Here is a 20530-nt window from a genome sequence, read left to right as displayed (position 1 = left end):
CCTCCCGCCTCCCTCCCCGTACCATCCCTCTGGGTCATCCCCGTGCACCAGCCCCAAGCATCCAGTATCATGCATCAAACCTGGACTGGTGATTCATTTCTTATATGATATTATACATGTTTCAATGCCATTCTCCCAAATCCCACCCTCTCCCTCTCCCACAGAGTCCAAAAGACTGTTCTATGCATCTGTGTCTCTTTTGCTGTCTCGCATACAGGGTTATTGTTACCATCTTTCTAAATTCCATATATATGCGTTCAGTTCAGTTCAGTCGCTCAGGCGTGTCCAACTCTTTGCAACCTCATGAATTGCAACATGCCAGGCCTCCCTGTCCATCACCAACTCCCGGAGTTCACTCAGATTCATGCCCACTGAGTCAGTGATGCCATCCAGCCATCTCATCCTCTGTCGTCCCCTTCTCCTCCTGCCCCCAATCCTTCCAAGCATCAGAGTCTTTTCCAATGAGTCAACTCTTTGCATGAGGTGGCCAAAGTACTGGAGTTTCAACTTAAGCATCATTCCTTCCAAAGAAATCCCAGGGTTGATCTCCTTCAGAATGGACTGGTTGGATCTCCCTGCAGTCCAAGGGACTCTCAAGAGTCTTCTCCAACACCACAGTTCAAAAGCATCAATTCTTCAGCACTCAGCCTTCTTCACAGTCCAACTCTCACAACCATACATGACTACTGGAAAAACCATAGCCTTGACTAGACGGACCTTAGTCAGCAAAGTAATGTCTCTGCTTTTGAATATGCTATCTAGGTTGGTCATAACTTTTCTTCCAAGGAGTAAGCGTCTTTTAATTTCATGGCTGCAGTCACCATCTGTAGCGATTTTGGAGCCCCCAAAAATAAAGTCTGACACTGTTTCCACTGTTTCCCCATCTATTTCCCATGAAGTGATGGGACCAGATGCCATGATCTTCATTTTCTGAATGTTGAGCTTTAAGCCAACTTTTTCACTCTCCTCTTTCACTTTCATCAAGAAGCTTTTTAGTTCCTCTTCACATTCTGCCATAAGGGTGGTGTCATCTGCATATCTGAGGTTATTGATATTTCTCCCAGCAATCTTGATTCCAGCTTGTGTTTCTTCCAGTCCAGCGTTTCTCATGATGTACTCTGCATATAAGTTAAATAAGCAGGGTGACAATATATGTGTTAGTATACTATATTGGTGTTTTTCTTTCTGGCTTACTTCACTCTGTGTAATAGGTTCCAGTTTCATCCACCTCATTAGAAGTGATTCAAATGTATTCTTTTTTAATGGCTGAGTAATACTCCATTGTGTATATGTACTACAGCTTTCTTATCCATTCGTCTGCTGATGGGCAACTAGGTTGCTTCCATGTCCTGGCTATTATAAACATTGGGGTACACATGTCTCTTTCAATTCTGGTTTGTTTTTTTTAATCATTCAAAACAAGATAAGCATTCATGGTTCAGTTTAGAAGAACAAAGCTCTCTCCTATCTCAGCCTTGTCCAGCCATTGCCCCTACTCATTTCAGGCACTTATCATTGCTCTCTTAGATTACTGGAACTGTGTCCTATCTGACTTCCTGACTCTAGTTGTTATACACACACCCTCCAATACCAGCTACCACAGTTAAATTCCCCCAAAATACACCACATATGTTCAACACCCTCCTCCCACTAAAGAACATTCAATGACTCCCTAGTATCTAAAAAATAAGACCCAAACTTGGACCATGCCCTTTGAGGCTCTTTGTAATCCTGAAACCGGCTCCCCCTAAGACCAAGTTCCCCTGAGGCATTTATGATTAGCCTCTCCATCCAAAACTTTATTCCCTTCCTTGTCCTGTCTCTGTCAGCCACAGGATGGAGAAGTATCAAAGATAAGCGGGAATTGAAACCAAGGAGGACCCTGCGAGGCCCTCCCAGGTACAAGAGCCCCTCCAAGTCCCCTGGTTCTTGTTTGTAGAAAAAGGCTTCAGTCTCCTAGACCTTCCTTGAGTTCTGAAGAGCAGACTCAAGCAGTCACTAATTAGGGAAGGGCAGGAAAGCAGAAACAAAGGAAAAGCAGCGTGGGGAGAAAAGCACTAGTCACTTAAACAACAGTTCAGTCATCAAACAAACCAAGTTCCTCCTCCAGGGACATAGATAACAACCTGGTGTTTGTCTTTGAGTTGTTCTGCAGAGACTAAGACACCCCAGCTCAGGTGGAGGGTGGAGACTACATGCTGACCACCAGCCCACTGGATCCAGAAGGTTGGTGGTTAAAATTTCTGCCACGCCCTGTACAAGGATATTACGTGGAAGATCTCAAGTCTCAGCTCCGTGAAGTCATCCTGGCCACAGACGTCTCTAATCATGCCTTGAATTCTAAAACCTTGTGATATTTTGATGCTGATGTGAATTCTCAGTTCTATAGTTCACGCATCCCCCAATTCAAATGTGAAATGTTATTTAATTGACAGAGAAAAATCCTTTCAAGAGGACCATGAAAATGCAGAAATCACGTGGGGACAGGTGTCCTGAAGCAATTAGCTAAGAACAAAGACAAAGACATAATTATCCATTATGTAAACACACAACCACTTAGTTTCATGCAGATTGTGGTCAAGATACTGAGAACTAGGGAAGGAAATTTGTAAAAAAAAAAATTTTTCTGCCTCTTCTCCCAGTTCATTCTCATTCTCTTTGAAAATCAGGCTTCCATATGGTTAATATGAGGTCTCTGTAGCATTAGGGATCTGCAGGCTTAGCTCATTAATACTCATTAATAAGAAAGGCTCATAATAATAACCCCTCACATCTGTGCAGCCCTTTATGGTTTTAAAGTGATGCCATATGCATTATCTCATTTAATTGCCTTCAATCTGTGGGAAGCAGGGACCGGCTAGAGGAGTTCATTGATTGAAGAGAAGGATACCCCAACCCAGGGACCACGGGGGAAGTTGAGAAGACCAAGGGGGGCCTGAGATGTAATGAGGAGATGAGATGGGTAAATCAGTTTAGTGTAAAGCTCTGAATTACAGGAAACTCTTTAAAAGGAAACACTGCCAATGCTACTTGCAAGCAAATAAAGGAGCAGGAATAGATTTAACAGGGCTGCCTAGAACGGGTCTGGCTTTACTAAGCAGATAAAAGAGTTAATTCATATTTAGCGCAACTGAATGTGGCCCATCAAAGACTAGACTTGGCTTCTTTTGCAGCAATGTGTATGAAAAACCATGCATTCACTGAATAAGGATCGTTCTTGCCTGTGGCCTTTGTTTTCTCCATAAGCCGAAAGTGGTGTTCCTGCTTGTGCAACATGGACACTTACACTTACACACCTGTGATACCATGTAATGAGGAGGGTCAAAGTATGAGCTCTGGAGTCACAGTGACTTCTGCTCCATTCCCTTGAAATCCTTCCCATTTGCAAGTTACATCATCTCTCTAAATTTGAGTTTCCTCCTCTGTCAAAATGGTAGTTGTACAACAGAAAATAAGGCAACTTTGTAAAGCAATTATTCTCCAGTTAAAAAAAAAATCCTATGATAAACCATAATGAAAAAGAATATTTTAAAAGAATGTATATACTAACACATGTATAACCAAATCACTTTGCTGTACAATAGGAATTAAGAACATTGGAAATCAACTATACTTCAATAAAAATAAATAAGAAAAAAGAACAATATTTCTTATTTCATAATGTGGCCATTAAAAATCAAGTCAGATCATCAAAACAATGATAATAATGGTTTCTTGTCTCCAACACTAGTCTTTGAGGCCCCAAAAGTGCAGGGCCCACAGTGGATCTCTGCATTCATCTAGGAGTCCACTGTAGAACAACCATCTTAGCAATGTGGCCAGGCTTAGATGGTCAATCCAAGTCCCAGGATTAAAGAGTGTCCTGCATGTAGTAAGTATATGATCATTGTCCGATCTTATTGCTATGTATTGTGCATAGTCACTCAGTAGTGCCTGACTCTTTGCCACCCCATGGACTGTAGCCCACCAGGCTTCTCTATTTATGGTGATTCTCTAGGCAAGAATACTGGAGTGAGTTGCCATTCCCTTCTCCAGGGGATCTTCTCAACCCAGGGATCAAACACAGATCTCCCCCATTGCAGGCAGATTGTTGAGTCTCTGAGCCACCAGGGACTATTTTTCTTATTGTTATAGTCTATTAATTAATATGTGTGACCTTGAATTTTTTATGAAACTCTTAAGAGAGTCTCCTTTATGACTGTTTGGGGAGCCCAAGGTTCAGGGAGGTTCTCCTACAGTAGCTCATGTAGTAGATAATGCCTGGTCTGGAGAAGAGGTTCTCCAGCTGCTTCTGCCTCCACTCCACAGTGGAACTCCAGGCAGCCCACTTTGACTTTCCCCAGGTCTCAAGCCCACCAGCCTTCAGACTATAATTACATCATCAGCTCTCCTGGGTCTCCATCTTGTCAACTGAAAATCTTGGAAGTTTTTAGCCTCCAAAATTATGTGAGGCAATTCCTGCTAATAAATCTATATGTCCTCTTGGTTCTACCTCTCTGGAGAACTCTAATCTATTGAGGCGCTGCCCAGAGCTACGAGTAGAGTGGAATAATCATCCCATTAATGGTGCCCATTCTGATTACTGGCTGCAGATATCACTGTTAATCAATGCCTCCTGAGAGGCAGCCTGCTGGCCCAGGCTCAGGACTGGAATCCTCTGCAAGGGAGGTCCTGGCTAAGTCCATGCAGCAGGAAATTCTCTAAGCCAGAAGTTCTCACAGTATGGCCCCCAGATCAGTAGTATCAGCATCACCTGGGAACTTACGGATGCAAATACTCAGACTGAGATCCTCTGAATCCGAAACCCTGGAGGTGGAGCCTAGATATCTGTGTTTTAACCAGCCCTCTGGGTAATTCCAATGGACATTCTAGTTTGAGAACCACAGCTCTATAAAGCTTGGTGATGGGGAGAAGGGGTCTATTCATGGAACTGAGGCAGCAGGAGCAAGAAAAATTAGGAGTCTGGGTTCAGATCCTGATCCTACTACTCACTTTTCTTGAGACTTTGAGCAGAACTTTGTAAGCCTCGGTCTTCTCATCTTCAAACAGACAACACAGTGAATGTCTTTTCAGATACCTGCAGGTCCTCAGGATTTATAAAACCTCCTAGCGTGGAGAACATGCACAAAGCAATAACCTGGACCTTACACCCAGTTCCAGCTCTCAAATTTTTACTTTCCTTTCCCCTCTGGCCAATGAATTCATGTTTCCCTGAAAATACCGAATTCTTTCTCATCTTTGCAGTTGCTCAAAACTGTTCACTTTATGTTTGTGATTTCCAAACTTTAATATAGCATATGAATTTCCTGGATATCATATTAAAATCTAGATTCTGACCCCTTAGGTCTGTGGTAGGACCTGAGATCCTGCCTTTCCCACAAGCTCCCAAGTGTTGCCAACGCTTCCAGTCCATAGGCCACACTTTGAGTCGTAAGGGTCCAGACAAGACAGCCAGCTCCCAAATTCTACCTGAGAGAGTTCTACTCCCCTTCCACTGCCCAGTTCTAATGCTATAACTTCCGCAAAGACACTGAGAATAGATTAGCATACGGGTTGGACAGCAGAGAAGCTGAGGGCCAAAAGAGCCCTTGGAGGAGAGGAAAAGTCAATCATCCTGGCAGGAAGTGGTCACTGCTCCGTCTGGGGAAGACGGCAGGAAGAAGCATTTGAGGGGAAGACATGACCGAGAACTTGGAACGAAGGTCTTGGGCTTATTGTCAAAGAATTATCGAGAATTCTTACAGTGAACCAGCCTTACAGTGAGCAGATGATACTTGTTGAGTCAGAGAATAGAGGAAGAGGAGCAGCTTCCTTCCTTCCCTAAGGAAGCATGTCATCAATATCAGTGTGGACACACAGAGTTTGGGGTACCTGTAGATCATTCAACTGCAAATGACCAGTTAGGTACTCAGATACTTGGGCCTGGAGCTCAGCAGAGAGGTCCACACTAAATGCTGAAATGTGGAGGTCACCTTTGGGCAGAAGTAGTCATTAACGTATCAACAACCTCAGATATGCAGATGTACCACTTTAACGGCAGAAAGTGAAGGCAGTTGATGGTGCTGGAGAAGACTCTGGAGAGTCCCTTGGACTGCAAGGAGATCAAACCAGTCATTCCCAAAGGAAATCAATATTCCATTTCCTAAAGATTTCCTTCCTGAATATTCATTGCAAGAACTAGCTGAAGCTGACATTCAATACTTTGGCTACCTGAGGCAAAGAGCTGACTCATTGGAAAAGACCCTGATTCTGGGAAAGACTGAAGACAAAAGGGTGGCAGAGGATGAGGCGACTAGGCAGCATCACTAACTCAAAGAACATGAGTTTCAGCCAACTCCAGGAGATACTGAAGGACAGGGAAGCCTGGTGAACTGCAGTCCACAGGGTCACAAAGAGTAGGACATGACTTAGCAACTGGACATTGACAACAATTAATAGCTGCGATTGTCCAATGGTGGATGGAGAAGGCAGCAGAGCCACATAGGCAGTGGGGTGCAGGTACCCACCCATCCATGCCCTTCCTATCTTAACCCCCACAACAGGCCATTCTTTATGCCATATATCCTTAACTCAGGGACTTGGAGGGGCTGGAGATCTCAAGAGGAGCTTAGATATCTCCTTGGTGGAAAAAAGTATGTGAAAACATTATGTTACCAGAGCTGTTCCAAGTGTTTGCTCAAAATCCATCAACCTCCACTGTTAGCAGGAATGTCCTTGCTCAAACCCCTACCCCCCCCCCCCCCCCACTTTTAGCAGGCGTGAATAGAAATCTTTAAGTTAAAGAAGCCAGAGATAAGAAAGGACGCTACACACATACACAGAAAACAACCAGATAGAACCAGCTGGGACCAAGATAACAATGAATTTGACCTCCAACAGACCCTGAGTCTTATACTATATGCTGATTTTACTGTATTAACATGTTAAATGACACATCTACCAGTAGTGGGACTGGAGATTAAGAACCAAAAAAGGATAAAAAGAGGGTGGTACCCCACTCGCTCAAAACAGCCCTGCCTGTTTCCTGGTAGTTGAGTGCACACACCTCCTGATCAATAGCCCCACCCCTCCTCCCTTTGTCTTTACTCTTTTAAAATTAAATCCCTCTCACAGGGTTGGGGAGAAGTTGACTTGTGAATTTAGTTCTCATTTCTCCATTCTTTGGCCATGGAATAAAGCTTGTGCAGGGTGGACCTCATCTTTGATTTCCTTATTCACCAACTCAACCCAGAAGGGAAAGAGAACCCTCCCCTGCAGAGGCAGAAAGCCTTGGCCAGGATAGAGCCCCATCAAGGTCCATATGTCTTAATTCAGTAACAGAAGCAGTTAAATCTGAGTTGAAGACTCAACTCTGCCACCCATTAGCTGTAAGACTTCAAGCATGTTGACTCAACTCTCAGAGTCTCCATTTTGTTATTTAAATCAGAGCAATCATATCGTTGACAGAAAAAAAAGATGTACAACCTAAAAATTAGGAATAATGTTTTGGTTAGGAATTATGTTTTGGGATTTCCGTGGTGGTTAAGACTCTGTGGTTCCAATGCAGGGCCAAAGGTTCAGTTCCAGGTCAGTGAACTAAGATTCCCCATGCCACAAAGCATAGCCAGAATTGTTTTATTTGGCAGAAAAAACTGAGGACTTAAACCTGGGACCCAGCATCTCAGATAACTCCGAGGGACTGCTCTGAAAAGGCAAGGGAGGAGCCAGGATCTGCAGGAGTTTTTGCAAAACAAAAACAAAAAACACATGGTGAGAACATCAAAAGATTCAGTTCAGCTCAGTGGTGTCCGACTCTTTGCGACCCCATGAATCACAGCACGCCAGGCCTCCCTGTCCATCACCAACTCCCGGAGTTTACCCAAACTCATGTCCATCGAGTCAGTGATGCCATCCAGCCATTACTGTTAATTAAAGAAAACCAGATATCTCAAGTTAAGGAATTTAGTGCTTTCCTGTGTTTGAGAAGATGCAAGATTCTGGACTCACTCAAATCATTCCTTTGTTATGCATCTGAGCAATCTGGGGCCAGAATCCTGTGCTTTCTCCTCCTGAGACTCCTCAGGGGGTGACTCACTGGGGAGTGGCTGCAGCAGCTGCTGCTGGATGGTGTGCGTCCTGCTTCCCTCAGGGAGGCTGTAACGTGATGCCTTGATGGCTGCAACACCCTTTGTTGACTGCTAAGACAGACAGTGTTTTTCATTCCCAATATCTACCCAGCAGGATAGTTGGGGAATCGATACAAGTGTATGTTTATGATGTGCTTTCTGGCACACAATGGGTGCTCAGGAAACATGAGCTCTCCTCTCCCTTTCCTCCCCATGGGTGCCCCATGAATTAAATGACTCTTAGTGGTGACCATCTTGGGTAGGGGTGCTTTCAGATCTGCCTTTTCCAACCTCTGCTCCATGGGGATCAGGATGTTTGACTGACCTGAAGCTGGGATTTCTATCACCATCTTTCTTTGTCTCACCAAGGCAGAGCCCCATGCACTTCTCTTCTGGAGTAACCCCATCTCTATGTCTGAACCTTAAAACTATAGCTGCTCACATTCCCAAATGCTATATCCCATCTTAAGTATTTGTTGAACAAATGCATTTACACATGCAAAATCCAATCCAAGCTCTGAGATGTCAAAAAACTTGCCCAGGGGCACAATGCTGCCTTAAATAGAAGGTCACACAGTTGAGTGTAAAATATATGCAATTTTCACATTTCAACTTGGCTTCAGTTCAGTAAGACTTATGATTTATTTTTATTTTTAATTCTCCTTCTCTCCAGCCAAAGTTTGGAGTGTGCAAATGGAGCCGAATGGCTCCCGCATTTGCCAAGGTCATTCTCTATCTGTCCCAAGAGGACAGCTCTGCCCTGTGTGACACTGCATGTCCTGCTGCCTCGGTGATGTTGTTGTGGACACGTTTTCCCTGGGGCATAATGGACTTTCGGGGTCAATGTTATTGTTCCTGGCTTTACACTACTTCTTCTTAATGTGCTTATTGCCTCAAAAGGAGAATGCTGTAGCCAAAGTGGTTGATACTGCATTAGGCTCTTGAGAAGAAGAAAGCAATTCACAGTGACATGAAAAAGAAAACAGATGATGGGGAACAAGCGGAGCAGCTCCATCCCTCATGTTTTCAACTGAGCTTCCTAGGAGGTGGGTAAACAGCATAGTCCTTCTCTCCTCCCCATCACTCTGGTGATCCTCATCCACTCTGGAGCTGAGCTAGGCCTCCACATGCCCATCAGACTCCATTATCACCAGCTAGCATCTTCCTAAGATCTACCAAGCTCTCTGGATTTTAGAAACAATTGCATACCCTTGGCAGCAGGTCTCCATTTCCTAAAGCCTTTCATTAAACAAGAAGGCAAAGCATCCCGTTCAGGGCTCGGGGTTCAAGCTTAACAGCACCCAGCCCAAGCTGCAGTTCATAACATGGAGAGAGGGATGGAATATTTGCTTATTAATAATGCACCAGCTATTAATAGAATTGCCAGGCCACCACAACACCAGTGTGCTCACTGGGCTCCTGGGCTCTCTACCATACACAGCTTTTCACCCTGAAACTTACACAGAAGAATTTGCAAAGGCCTAGGCAATCTTTCCCAAAATATTGAAAAGTAAGCAGTCTACAGACTCCCCACCCAGACTGGCACAGAACTTGTAATGACATAGATGTGTGGTTATTTGAGTAAAGTCTGTCTTCCCCATAAAGCTGTGAACTACATGAAGAGAGGGCTGATGCCTGTTTTGTTCAGATTTGTTTCACAGTGGGGGAGAGGGGTCAATCAATATTTTGAACAGGGGTCAATGAATGAAAACTGCACACAGAAAGAGTGGAACCTCTTTTAAACCTCTTTATTCTACTACCCAGCCACAAGGCATGCTGGGAGCCAATGGGGAGGAAGCTGGACGACTGAGTCTCAGTTCAATCTGCCGTAATAATCTGGCTTCATGAGGGTCAGTAGGCAGAATCATAGAATCTGCAGGGGGTTGTAAACCATCTCTCCCTATGTATTCCATCGATGGTCCCAGAGCTGGTAGATTTATTTCACAGCAGCAGTGGATGGGATCGAGTGGTTCAATGCTCTGGAGGTACAACCTGTCTTTGCCTGAATGAGTGAACCCCATATATTTCCCAGGACCAGCAATTAGGGCTCCACCCATATGAACCCAACCAAAGTCTCATCCGACCCTGAGCTGGAGCCAGTCAGTGCTTGACTCATCACACCCATCAGTACCAGGGGCTTTCTATTTCCAGAGAGCAGCCTGTGTGACCACGAAGCAGAATTAAAACCGGAGAGGAGTTCTAAGGAGAAGAAAGCTTTGGCCCATGTTTTTGTGAGCTCTGCTCACTAGCCTTTGCCCTAAACATCAGAGTGGACTTCTAACTACCAGCACCTGAGGTTCTTGGCCTGGGGGTTTCTGTCCTCTACCAAAGCCCACTTTTTCCCATCTAAATGGCAGGCCAGGAGAGGCTAGGAAATTACCACATCCTTACCCTACCCCCCACTGCATCCCCTGAAGTTATTGTTGTTGTTCAGTTGCTAAGTCATATCCAGTTCTTTGCAACCCCATGGACTGCAGGCTCCTCTGTCCTTCACTGTCTCTCCTAGTTTGCTCAGATTCATGTCCATGAGTCAGTGATGCCATCCAACCATCTCATCTTCTGCTGCTCCTTCTCCTGCCTTCAATCTTTCCCAGCATCAGGGTGTTTTCCAATGGTCAGCTCTTCACATTAAGTGGCCGAAGTATTGGAGCTTCAGCTTCAGCATCAGTCCTCCTAATGAATATTAAGCAGACTTCAACAAACTCTTCATGGGGGTTAGTGTGTAAATACCCCAGTTCTCTCACCTCTCAGGTGGGATAACACTGAAGTGTGTTCAACACTGGCTCCTAAGAAATTCCCAATGGATGAAGCTCCAGTCACCATAGGTTTGATTACACACTTGCAATTGGTTTTATGGGATCAATTCTCAAATAAACTATCAATACTTGCACCTGAATCTTAGCCTTAGACTCTTCTTCTGGGGAAACTAAACTAATACAGGATTTATGTATAAAAGCAGATGGTAAACTGGGGAAAGACCAAGTGGTATTTGGTGGAGGTGGAACAGAATACAGGTGTGAATGGGGCAACCCTAAGGGGCCTTCTGTACCAGGCTGAAGAGTCTGGTTTCATCTGAAGGACTATCACCACCTGCTCCTGAAAAACAGTGCATACATCAGTGTGAGGATGGCTCTTGAGACCAGAAGGGACCCAGCACCATGGAGTCCCATGCCATCCAATATTTGAATCCCTCCCACAGCATCCCCATATCTACTCAAATGATTCCAGCAGATCGACAGCTCAGTCTCTGCCAGGCTGCTCCTATTAGCCAGGTCTGAATCTTACTATCAACAAACTTCTAGAAAGTTCTAGAAACATCTCTTTTGTTTCTTAGAAAAACCTAATTGTTGTCCCATAAGCAAGTCTTTCAACAAACAGGCTATGTCTCCAAACTTCCTCTTCTCCACTCCAGGCTCAGTCCAGGTCATTCCACCATTTTCCGTGTGGCAAGGTCACTTCTCCCTGCTCCATCCCCAGCCCTGCCCTCTTCATGTACTCTGGACTCCCACCTTCAGGAATGATACTCCAGCTGTGATCCAACCATCCAGGGAAAAGGAGGTGTCCAGCATCTGCTCCCTTCCTAATCCATAGGGAAGTGTTGACTAAAACCACGTCCAGCCCCTCATTCATTCCATTTGTTCAATACACCTTTAGTGCATACTTACAGTCCTGGGCACTGTTCTAGATGCTAGGTATAGATCCATAGGGTTTTTTTAAAATCTCTGCTATCATGGAGCTTATATTCTAGAGCAGGAGTCAGCAAACTGCTCCAGAACAGATCTGCTGCTTGTTCTTTTAAATACAATTTTATGGCAACAGAGCCATGCCCATTTGTTTGTTTACAAATGGTCTGTTTTCACACTAGAACAGCAAAGTTGAATAGTTGTGACTGAGACTGCATGGCCCGCAATGCTGGAACTGTATATCATCTGTCACTTTACAGAAAACATCTCCTGACCCCCATTCTAGAGCATCCACGAGAATGCTAGATCCTGGAGGTACAGCCGTGAAGAGACAAGGTCCTTCCCTGCTCTCAAGCTTCTGTTCTGGAAGCTCAACTATGTATCAGGCAATGTTTGGGATTCTGCAATGAGTGGTCAAAGATTCTTTCCACTCGAAATAAAAGAGATTCAGGCACCCCAATGTTCACAGTAGCACTGTTTACAATTACCAAGACTTGGAAGTAACCTATATGTCTATCAACAGGTGAATGGATAAAGAAGACGTGATACATACACACAATGGAATATTTCTCAGCCATAAAAAAGAATGAAATGTTGCCATTTGTGGCAACATGGATGGACCTAGGGATTACCATACTAAGTGACACAAGACTTGCAGGGAAAGACAAATACCACTCAACATGTGGAATCTAAAAAATAATACAAATGACCTTATTTAAACAGAGATACACTCACAGACACAGAAAGCAAACTGGTTATCAAAGGAAAAAGGGTGGGGCAGGGATCCATTAGGACTATCAGAAAAACAGATACATACTACTGTATCAGTTCAGTTCACTCAGTCATGTCCGACTCTTTGCAACCCCATGGACTGCAGCACACCAGGCCTCCCTGTCCATCACCAACTCCCAGAGTTTACCCAAACTCATGTCCATTGAATCAGGAATGCCATCCAACCATCTCATCACCTGTCATCCCCTTCTCCTTCTGCCTTCAATCTTCCCCAGAATCAGGGTCTTTTCAAATGAGTCAGCTCTTCGCATCAGGTGGCCAAAGTATTGGAGTTTCAGCTTCAACATCAGTCCTTCCAATGAACACTCAGGACTGATCTCCTTTAGGATGGACAGGTTGGATCTCCCTGCAGTCCAAGGGACTCTCAAGAGTCTTCTGCAACACCACAGTTCAAAAGCATCAATTCTTTGGTGCTCAGCTTTCTTTATGTTTCAACTCTCACATCCATACATGACTACTGGAAAAACCATAGCCTTGACTAGACAGACCTTTGTTGGCAAAGTAAAGTCTCTGCTTTTTAATATGATGTCTAGGTTGTATATAAATATATATATAAATAACAAAGATTTACTGTATAGCATGGGGAACTATATTCAATATCTTTTAATAACTTAATGAAAAAAATTGGAAAAAAATATAGGTATATGAATAACCAAATCACTCTGCTATATACCTGAGGCTAACATAATATTGTAAATCAGCTATACTTCAGCAACAACAAAAATTTTTAAGCTAGGTAGTCCTTTAATAGTCTTTTAAAAAGGACTATTTCTTCATTGAATATTCTAGACAGCCCGTTATATGCCCAATTCTGTGCATGGTTCTGGTACAGAGGTGAACAGATGAGATGAAATCCTTACCCCGTGGACCTCCTAGTCCAGTTGGGGATAAGGCAACAAGCAAACAAAAACACAGCTTTGGAGGATAACATCAATTAAAGCTTTTTGTGGGACCTCCCTTTTGGTCCAGTGGTTGAAACTCCATGTTTCCAATGCAGGGGGCCCAGGTTCAATCCCTGGTCAGGGAACTAAGATCTCACATGCTGAGAGGCCAAAAAAAATTTTTTTAATAAGATAATAAAAATAAATAAAACAAAAAAATAAAAGTTCAGTGTGAATGTAACGTAAGCAGAAGCTGGAACTTCCCTGCATGGACTGCCATCCTGTGTTCCCCAATCTTCTCCTGTGCACTTACTCTGGATACAAAGAGGGGCCTGAGGGCTTCCCTGGTGGTGCTAGTAAAGAACCTGCCTGCGGATGCAGGAGACCTAAGAGATGTGGGTTTGATCTCTGGGTTGGGATGTGGGTTTGACCCCTGGAGAAGGGCTTGGCAACCCACTCCAGTATTCATATCTGGGAAATCCTATGGACAGAGGGGTCTGGCAGGCTACAGTCCATAGGGTTGCAAGGAGTCAGACACAACTGAAGCGACTTGGCACACGTGCACACTGATGCGTAATGTGGACATCACACTCCAGCCAGCGAGCCTGGGCCTTGGCCCCAGCTAGTTTAAGTGTGAAGGGACACGGATCCAGTGCTGGCAGCGTCACTGACCGCGCAGACACGGCCCCCAGGGGATAGACTGACCCCCCAGACCCGAGGGAGGCAGTCCCCACGGATGCACAGCATACCCTGGGTATCGTTTTGGCTCCTCCTTTGAGAAGGAAGACGGCTCGATGGGCATGTGAGTCTAACACTTTAAAGCAATCCTTACTGCTTCGTTTAACTAAAGTATTTTTCCACTCAAGTTCCCCTGCTCGAGCATTCCTTCTAATTACCACTTCCCTTGTACAGTATGTTGTGTAGAGCCCACAGGAGTAAGCTTGTGGGGAACAAGCGCCCCTGGGGTGGCCAGGAAAATAAGGTCTGGCTCTTAGGGGGCTCAGTGAAGCAGCAGCTCTTACATCTTCCTGGCAGCAGGGAGAAACGACCTAGAAACCGCGCCACCAGCCCAGATGCAGCGCCATAGGACCTGGCTCTGAGATGACTTCGTAAGCTTAGGAGGCAACATCAATTTTGTAGGGGGTGTGGAAGCTCTATCTGGAAGCCTGGAATGTACTAGAAAGTTTCAGTTATTCTGTGGTTTGAGGCACATTCAGTGCTCTACCACGACCTGATTTCTTCATGCATGTATTGAGTTCACTCAACAAATTTGCAGTGAAGAACTACCCTGGTGGTCTAGTGATTAATACTCCACACTACCTCGGCAGGGGCTGTGGGTTCTATCCCCAAGATGGCTTCAATACCTGGTTAGGGAACTAAGATCTTACATGCTATGCAATGCGGCAAAAAAAAAAAAAAAAAAAAAAAGGAGTAGGGGGGAAATGCAGGGAATGCCTAGTACAGGAATTGGAGGAATTAATACATGTCAGGTAGTTATAAACACGCCTGGATCATAATGTATACTGAATCAATTCTTTGCTGTTATGATTACTATAATATCCAGGCACTGGTCTTCATTTATTGATTTTCTCATCCATTCAGTTCCCCCTCAAATATTGGCTGAGGGGCAATGGTCTCAAACTGCTGGAGATAACAGAGAACAAGGTGAGGATGGACGTAGCTTGTCAAGAAAAGAGAGCAGGGCAGAGGAGATGGAGAGGTAAACGGTTGCTGGCTTGCATTCTTGGAAGGATGGTGTTGCTGTTCACAGAGACAGGAAACCAAGGGAGGCATGGTCATGCTTTGGGAGGGGAGGATCATGAGCTGGGTTGGTGGCATGAGTAAGGTTACCTGGGATCTCCCAGTACAGACATTCATCAAGCAGTTAAGACATGAGACTGAGGCTTGGAGAGAAGCCTGGAGAGCGAGCCAGGTCAGTGCCAGGCTATGGTGTGGAGTTGCCTGAAGGTCTCTGCCCACAGACCTAGTTCTCAGAGATTTCTCAGAGATCAGAGAGATGCTGGTGGATCCTGGGGGTGTTAACACAGACTAGTTTTGAGAATGCTTTATCTAACTGAAAACTAATGGCAGTGACTAGCCTTGGGCCTCAGGCCAAGAAACAGAAAGGACCCATCTGATGGGCCACATTTTATTTATATATAAATGAACAGACTATGTGCACTCAGTCACTCAGTCATATCAGACTCTGTGACCCTATGGACTGTAGCCTTCCAGGCTCCTTGGTCCATGGAATTCTCCAGGCAAGAATACTGGAGTGGGTTGCCATTTCCCCCTCCAGGCGATTTTCCTGACCCAGGGATCAAACTCATGTCTCTGGCTTGCGTCTCCTGCACTGGCAGGCAAGTTCTTAGCCACTAGCACCACCTGGGAAATAATGAATGCTCTATAGGTAGAGAGAGATAGAAATAGAGACAGACATTGCAGCAGGCTTGGCCATCACTGACCCCTGACCAGTGTTTGCTAGGAGACTGAGCGGATGAATGAATAAATAAATGAAATCCTGTGCCTGAGTATAATAATAACAGCCAAAGCATTAACTGAATATGTACTATGTTCCAGGGACTGTTCTAACTTTACATACATTGACACTTTTTCTTTCTCTTTCTCTCTCTGCCCTTCCCCCCCTCACCCTGGCTCTGTTCCAAGTGCTTTACAAATCTGAACTTATATCTTCACTATGATCAGTTAATCTTATTCAAACTTGCAGACAGGGAAACTGAGACACGGAGAGATGGTTTCAGTTTCTCAAGGTCTCGCAGCTACTAAGTGACAGAGCTGGAGTCAAACGCAGGCAGTCCGGCTCCAGGGTCCCTGCTCTCAACTGCTTCCAGGCACCAGCCGAAAAATGCCCCCAATGGACCCCATGCCTCGAGCCGGCTGGGCTCACAGGAAGGGTGCAGTTCTCTGCTGCTCGTGAGCCCCTCTCCACGGACAGAAACTGGTCCCCACTCCTAGCCTCTGCTCCCCTCCTCCCTGCTCAGGGCCCCGGGCTCGGCAGCAGCGCTGGAGTCTTGGCGGCAGGATGCTGGCTCCGTGTCTCTCCACAGACCGCCTCCTCCTGCTTTATTAGCCGTCTTTTAAAATAGACTTTTCTATTTCAAACACCTCCACTTACCACTTGCTGCTCGTCTTCCAGCGCATCCAGCCTGCCTCTCTGTCATCATAATATGCTGCTCAGAATATCACAGACAGGCTGACTTTTGGTGAACTAGCAGCCTCTTGAGAGAGAGTTTTCTTTCCCTCTTTTAATTGTGCCATTTTCTAGCTGGCCTTTTTCTTTTTAAAAGGTGAGCCTCAGACTTCTGATTGTTTAAACAGTAATTTCAATGTCTTGATCACACTCATTGGATGCAGGAGGGAAGAGCCCTTAGAGGATCAGGCAGTTCCACCCTCTTACTGTACAGAGGAAAAAAACGTTTCTCAGAGAGGGCACTTGGCTTATCCGAGGTCACACAGTGAAACAGTGGCCGAGCAGGAGTGACACGTGAGAGTTAACACTGTGGGGGGTTTAATAACAGGAGTAGTCACAACCCATTTCCATCACAATGTTAAAATTTACAAAGAGCAAAATTTATAATCTCTAGACCCTCTGTCCTCTAGTGGCTCAAGAGTTTGGTCATCTCATCTAAGGAGAGAATAGCCTTTTCTTCCAAAGCCAGCTGTCTACTCTACCCCACTGGAATTCCAAGTGCCCACATCCAGTAAGAATCAGGATGATTCTTGTTGACATCTGAGATTCATCGAAAGACAACAAAGAGCTATTTGAGAGCCTCGAGTCAACTCTAGAGTCAGGGCTAACTCTGCAGCCCAGACTCTTCTGTGACCCCAGACACTTCCTCTCCCCCCCCCCCCCCGTTACTGATAACAATTTCTCTTTAGGGTGGCTGAAGAGGACAGGGCTTCCCCCAGCAAACAGTGAGATGTCCCCTAGTAGAGACTCAGCAGTGGTGAGTGTCAACCCTGGAAAACCCATAGAAAAGATTTCATTCCACCCTCCCACTTTACAGATTGAGGAGTTGAGGCCCAGAGAAGGAACTGACTTCCCCAAGATCCCACCTCTTTGAAAAAAGTAACAGGTTTCCTGGACCAGCTGTCTCCTGTCCCTGTAGTCTAGATACCAATGTCAGCCACTTGCTAAACGCTGCCTTGAGTGTCGCTTGCCTTACTATCTTGTTAAGGAGAAATTATTCCATGGGGAATAGCAACAAAATAGAGAGGCAATAGTGACTCATACCTCCAAAGTCCACCTCCATGGTCCTAAATCTTGGCTACAGTGAGAATCTGCTGTGGATTCAGATTCTTAGCCCAGGAATGGATAAAAGTCCCAGGGAGCGGGGCCCCAACCTCTGTTTTGCTAAAGCTCTAGGCGATTTTAACGGGGTTTCCCTGGTGGCTCAGTGGTAAAGAACCCACCTGCCAATACAGGACACACAGGTTCAGTCCCTGGGTCAGGAAGATCCCCTGGAGAAGGAAATGAACCCACTCCAGGATTCTTGCCTGGGAAATCCCATGGACAGAGAAGTCTGGTGGGCTACCGTCCATGGGGTCAAAAAAGAGTTGGGACACGACCTAATGTCTGAACAATTACAACAAGGTGACTTTAATGGGCAGCCAAGGATGGGCAAGACGCATCCACCTGATGGCCATTCCTATCAGCGCCTTTGAATCATTGTGATCGAAACAGAATGTAACTAATTACATTTTTGAGTTTTAAACACTTAATTTGAATACAATTAAAACAGGAAGCTGACAGACTGTGACAGATGCTGATCAGAGGAGCGCTTTCTGAGTCACACCTCAACTGGAGGGCAAGCTTGAAACGTCCCTACCCGCCCCTGTTTGCATAAAAGAACATGTCAGCCCACATACCCGTCAAGTAGTCGCATGCATCACTATTGAAAACTGTGAATGCTTAGGTGCATAAAGGACCATTTTCTGTTCAAATTAAGGAAAATAAGCTGTCACTGATGAAAGTCATAGGTAAAAACTCATCTTAGCCTTCTCATGTGGGCTTTCCCTCTGTGGCCACTAGTTCTTCCTAAAATCAGACCTGTCCTCAGATCAAGTGGGAAGTCTAAGTCCCGAGTCAGAGCCCTTGTGAAAGACAGTTTTCCTGCAAAGAGTAGAAGGAAATGCATAGAATCAAACAGGTGTTCCGAGAGGGCTCAGAATAACCGTACTCTGAATCTCATCCCCCTTCATTCAGGCATTTGCTCCGGATGCTTGGCTGGGTGGGGAGAAGGCGGTCAGGACCAAGAGAAAATCTTTGAAAGAGACAGTTTCACAGAAAATGCGGTGCTGATGAGAGAAGAGATGGGGGTGGGGGGCATTTCATCCTCAAACTGAAGGAGGATAAAAATAATCAAGGGTTTTTTAATGTGTTCTAAGAAATATAAGCCAGAAAATGTTCCGATGTCCTCTGAAATGAAAAGGGACACCTGTTCTGCTGCGGTAAGAAATCACCAGAGGTTGAGAGTCAGATGCTCTTCAGGCACAGTATAGTTATGCTTGTATCGTTCACATTCCTCACCTGCTCCTGATCCCATCAGGAGCACAACCACGTTCATGAGTAGTTATAATTATCCCCATTTTGAGAATGAGGGAAGTGATGTTCCAAGTGACCAAGACCCTCCCCAAGATTCCATGAGCTGGGGGTCGATGGGGCAAAATTTTAATCCACTCCACTCCAAACTTCAAGTGGGGAAAAGAGTCTTTCCACCGTGGGGACAGAGCTCTGCTGGAGACAGTAAAAGGCTGAGAGGGAAGTGGTGGATGGGAAGCTTCCTTTATTCATTTTAGTGGAATCCACCACCATCTGACTATTGGGCCAGGATATTACACTCAAATTTTCTCTAGCTGGGAATATCAGAAACACTGGACTGTAGCATTTCTGCTTGATAAAAGAGAGCTGTAAATTAAAAAACAAAAAACAGGGCCATGAGCTGGAAGGAGACTCATCTGCAAAGTTCTTGAGTTTCTGCTAAATGCCCATGTAGGGATGCACCAGTGACTCTGGCCAGACATAAGATGTTGGAATGGGCAAGCATACGGTACCTCTGAATAGAGACTCAAAGACTCCAGCCATAAATCAAAAGGAAACTGGAGGCTGAGAATAGAAAGTTAAAGGCAGCAATTACAAAGTGCAGCTCAAACCTCTGTGAACTTGGAGGAGTCAAATAGCAAAGGATGGATCCCTAGCCTCCCTCCACAGCTGCGGGTGAGGAATATTGATTGAACACAGGCAGCAACCATGGAGTTCAGCCAACTCTACACCTGGAATTTTTTTTTAGTTTTTTACACCCTGGAGCCAAGCAGTCCTTCCCAGAGCAGTGAGACAAAGCATTCCGGGCATTTCACAGAGATATCTTTGCACACAGTATTAGCAGAGTCCATTTGCATAGAAGTTGCTGCATTTGCATGAATCACTACAGGAGCAAATGGAAACAGAATGAGCTAAAAACAAATAAACAAAAAAAGTTGGCAAAGTCTTTGTAGAGACTAAACTGTAAGGATTGTTATCACATAGACAGGCAGATCGCTGCAATTGGTGTATCCGTGGTCTTGCTGTCAGGAAGGAGATTGTCTGTCGATATCCCCACCAGACAAGCAAGGTGGGCAGAGGTGGTCCAGGCCTGAAACTGAACAAGATAGAGTCCAGGGGTCCAGATATAGAGCAGGTTCCAGACCCAAGCTGGGTCTCTGACTAGAGCAATTTCTGAGTCAAAGAATGGGCCTCCTGGTCAATGTCTTCTAGTTTTCTGCAACCACGGACCAGGACATGCTAGGAGAAGGCAAGGGGGCAAGGAGTAAACCGTGAATAGGCTGACACGCCACAAATGGGCCACTGCCTTCTTTCATTCAGCAGACACATGTTGATCCCCTACCCCGTGTCAGTTGCTATTTCAGGCGATGGGTATACAGGCCTGAAAGAACAAATCAGGTTGCTGCCTTCATGGAGTTCATGGAGCTCCTAATCTAGTGATAGAAGATGAATACAAGCAAATAAACTCATAAATATATTATGTCAGGTAAAGACAAGTTCTATGCT

The sequence above is a fragment of the Capricornis sumatraensis genome, chromosome 15 (assembly GCF_032405125.1).
Source record: "Capricornis sumatraensis isolate serow.1 chromosome 15, serow.2, whole genome shotgun sequence".
NCBI lineage: Eukaryota > Metazoa > Chordata > Mammalia > Artiodactyla > Bovidae > Capricornis > Capricornis sumatraensis.
Note: the sequence above shows the minus strand (reverse complement) of the source record.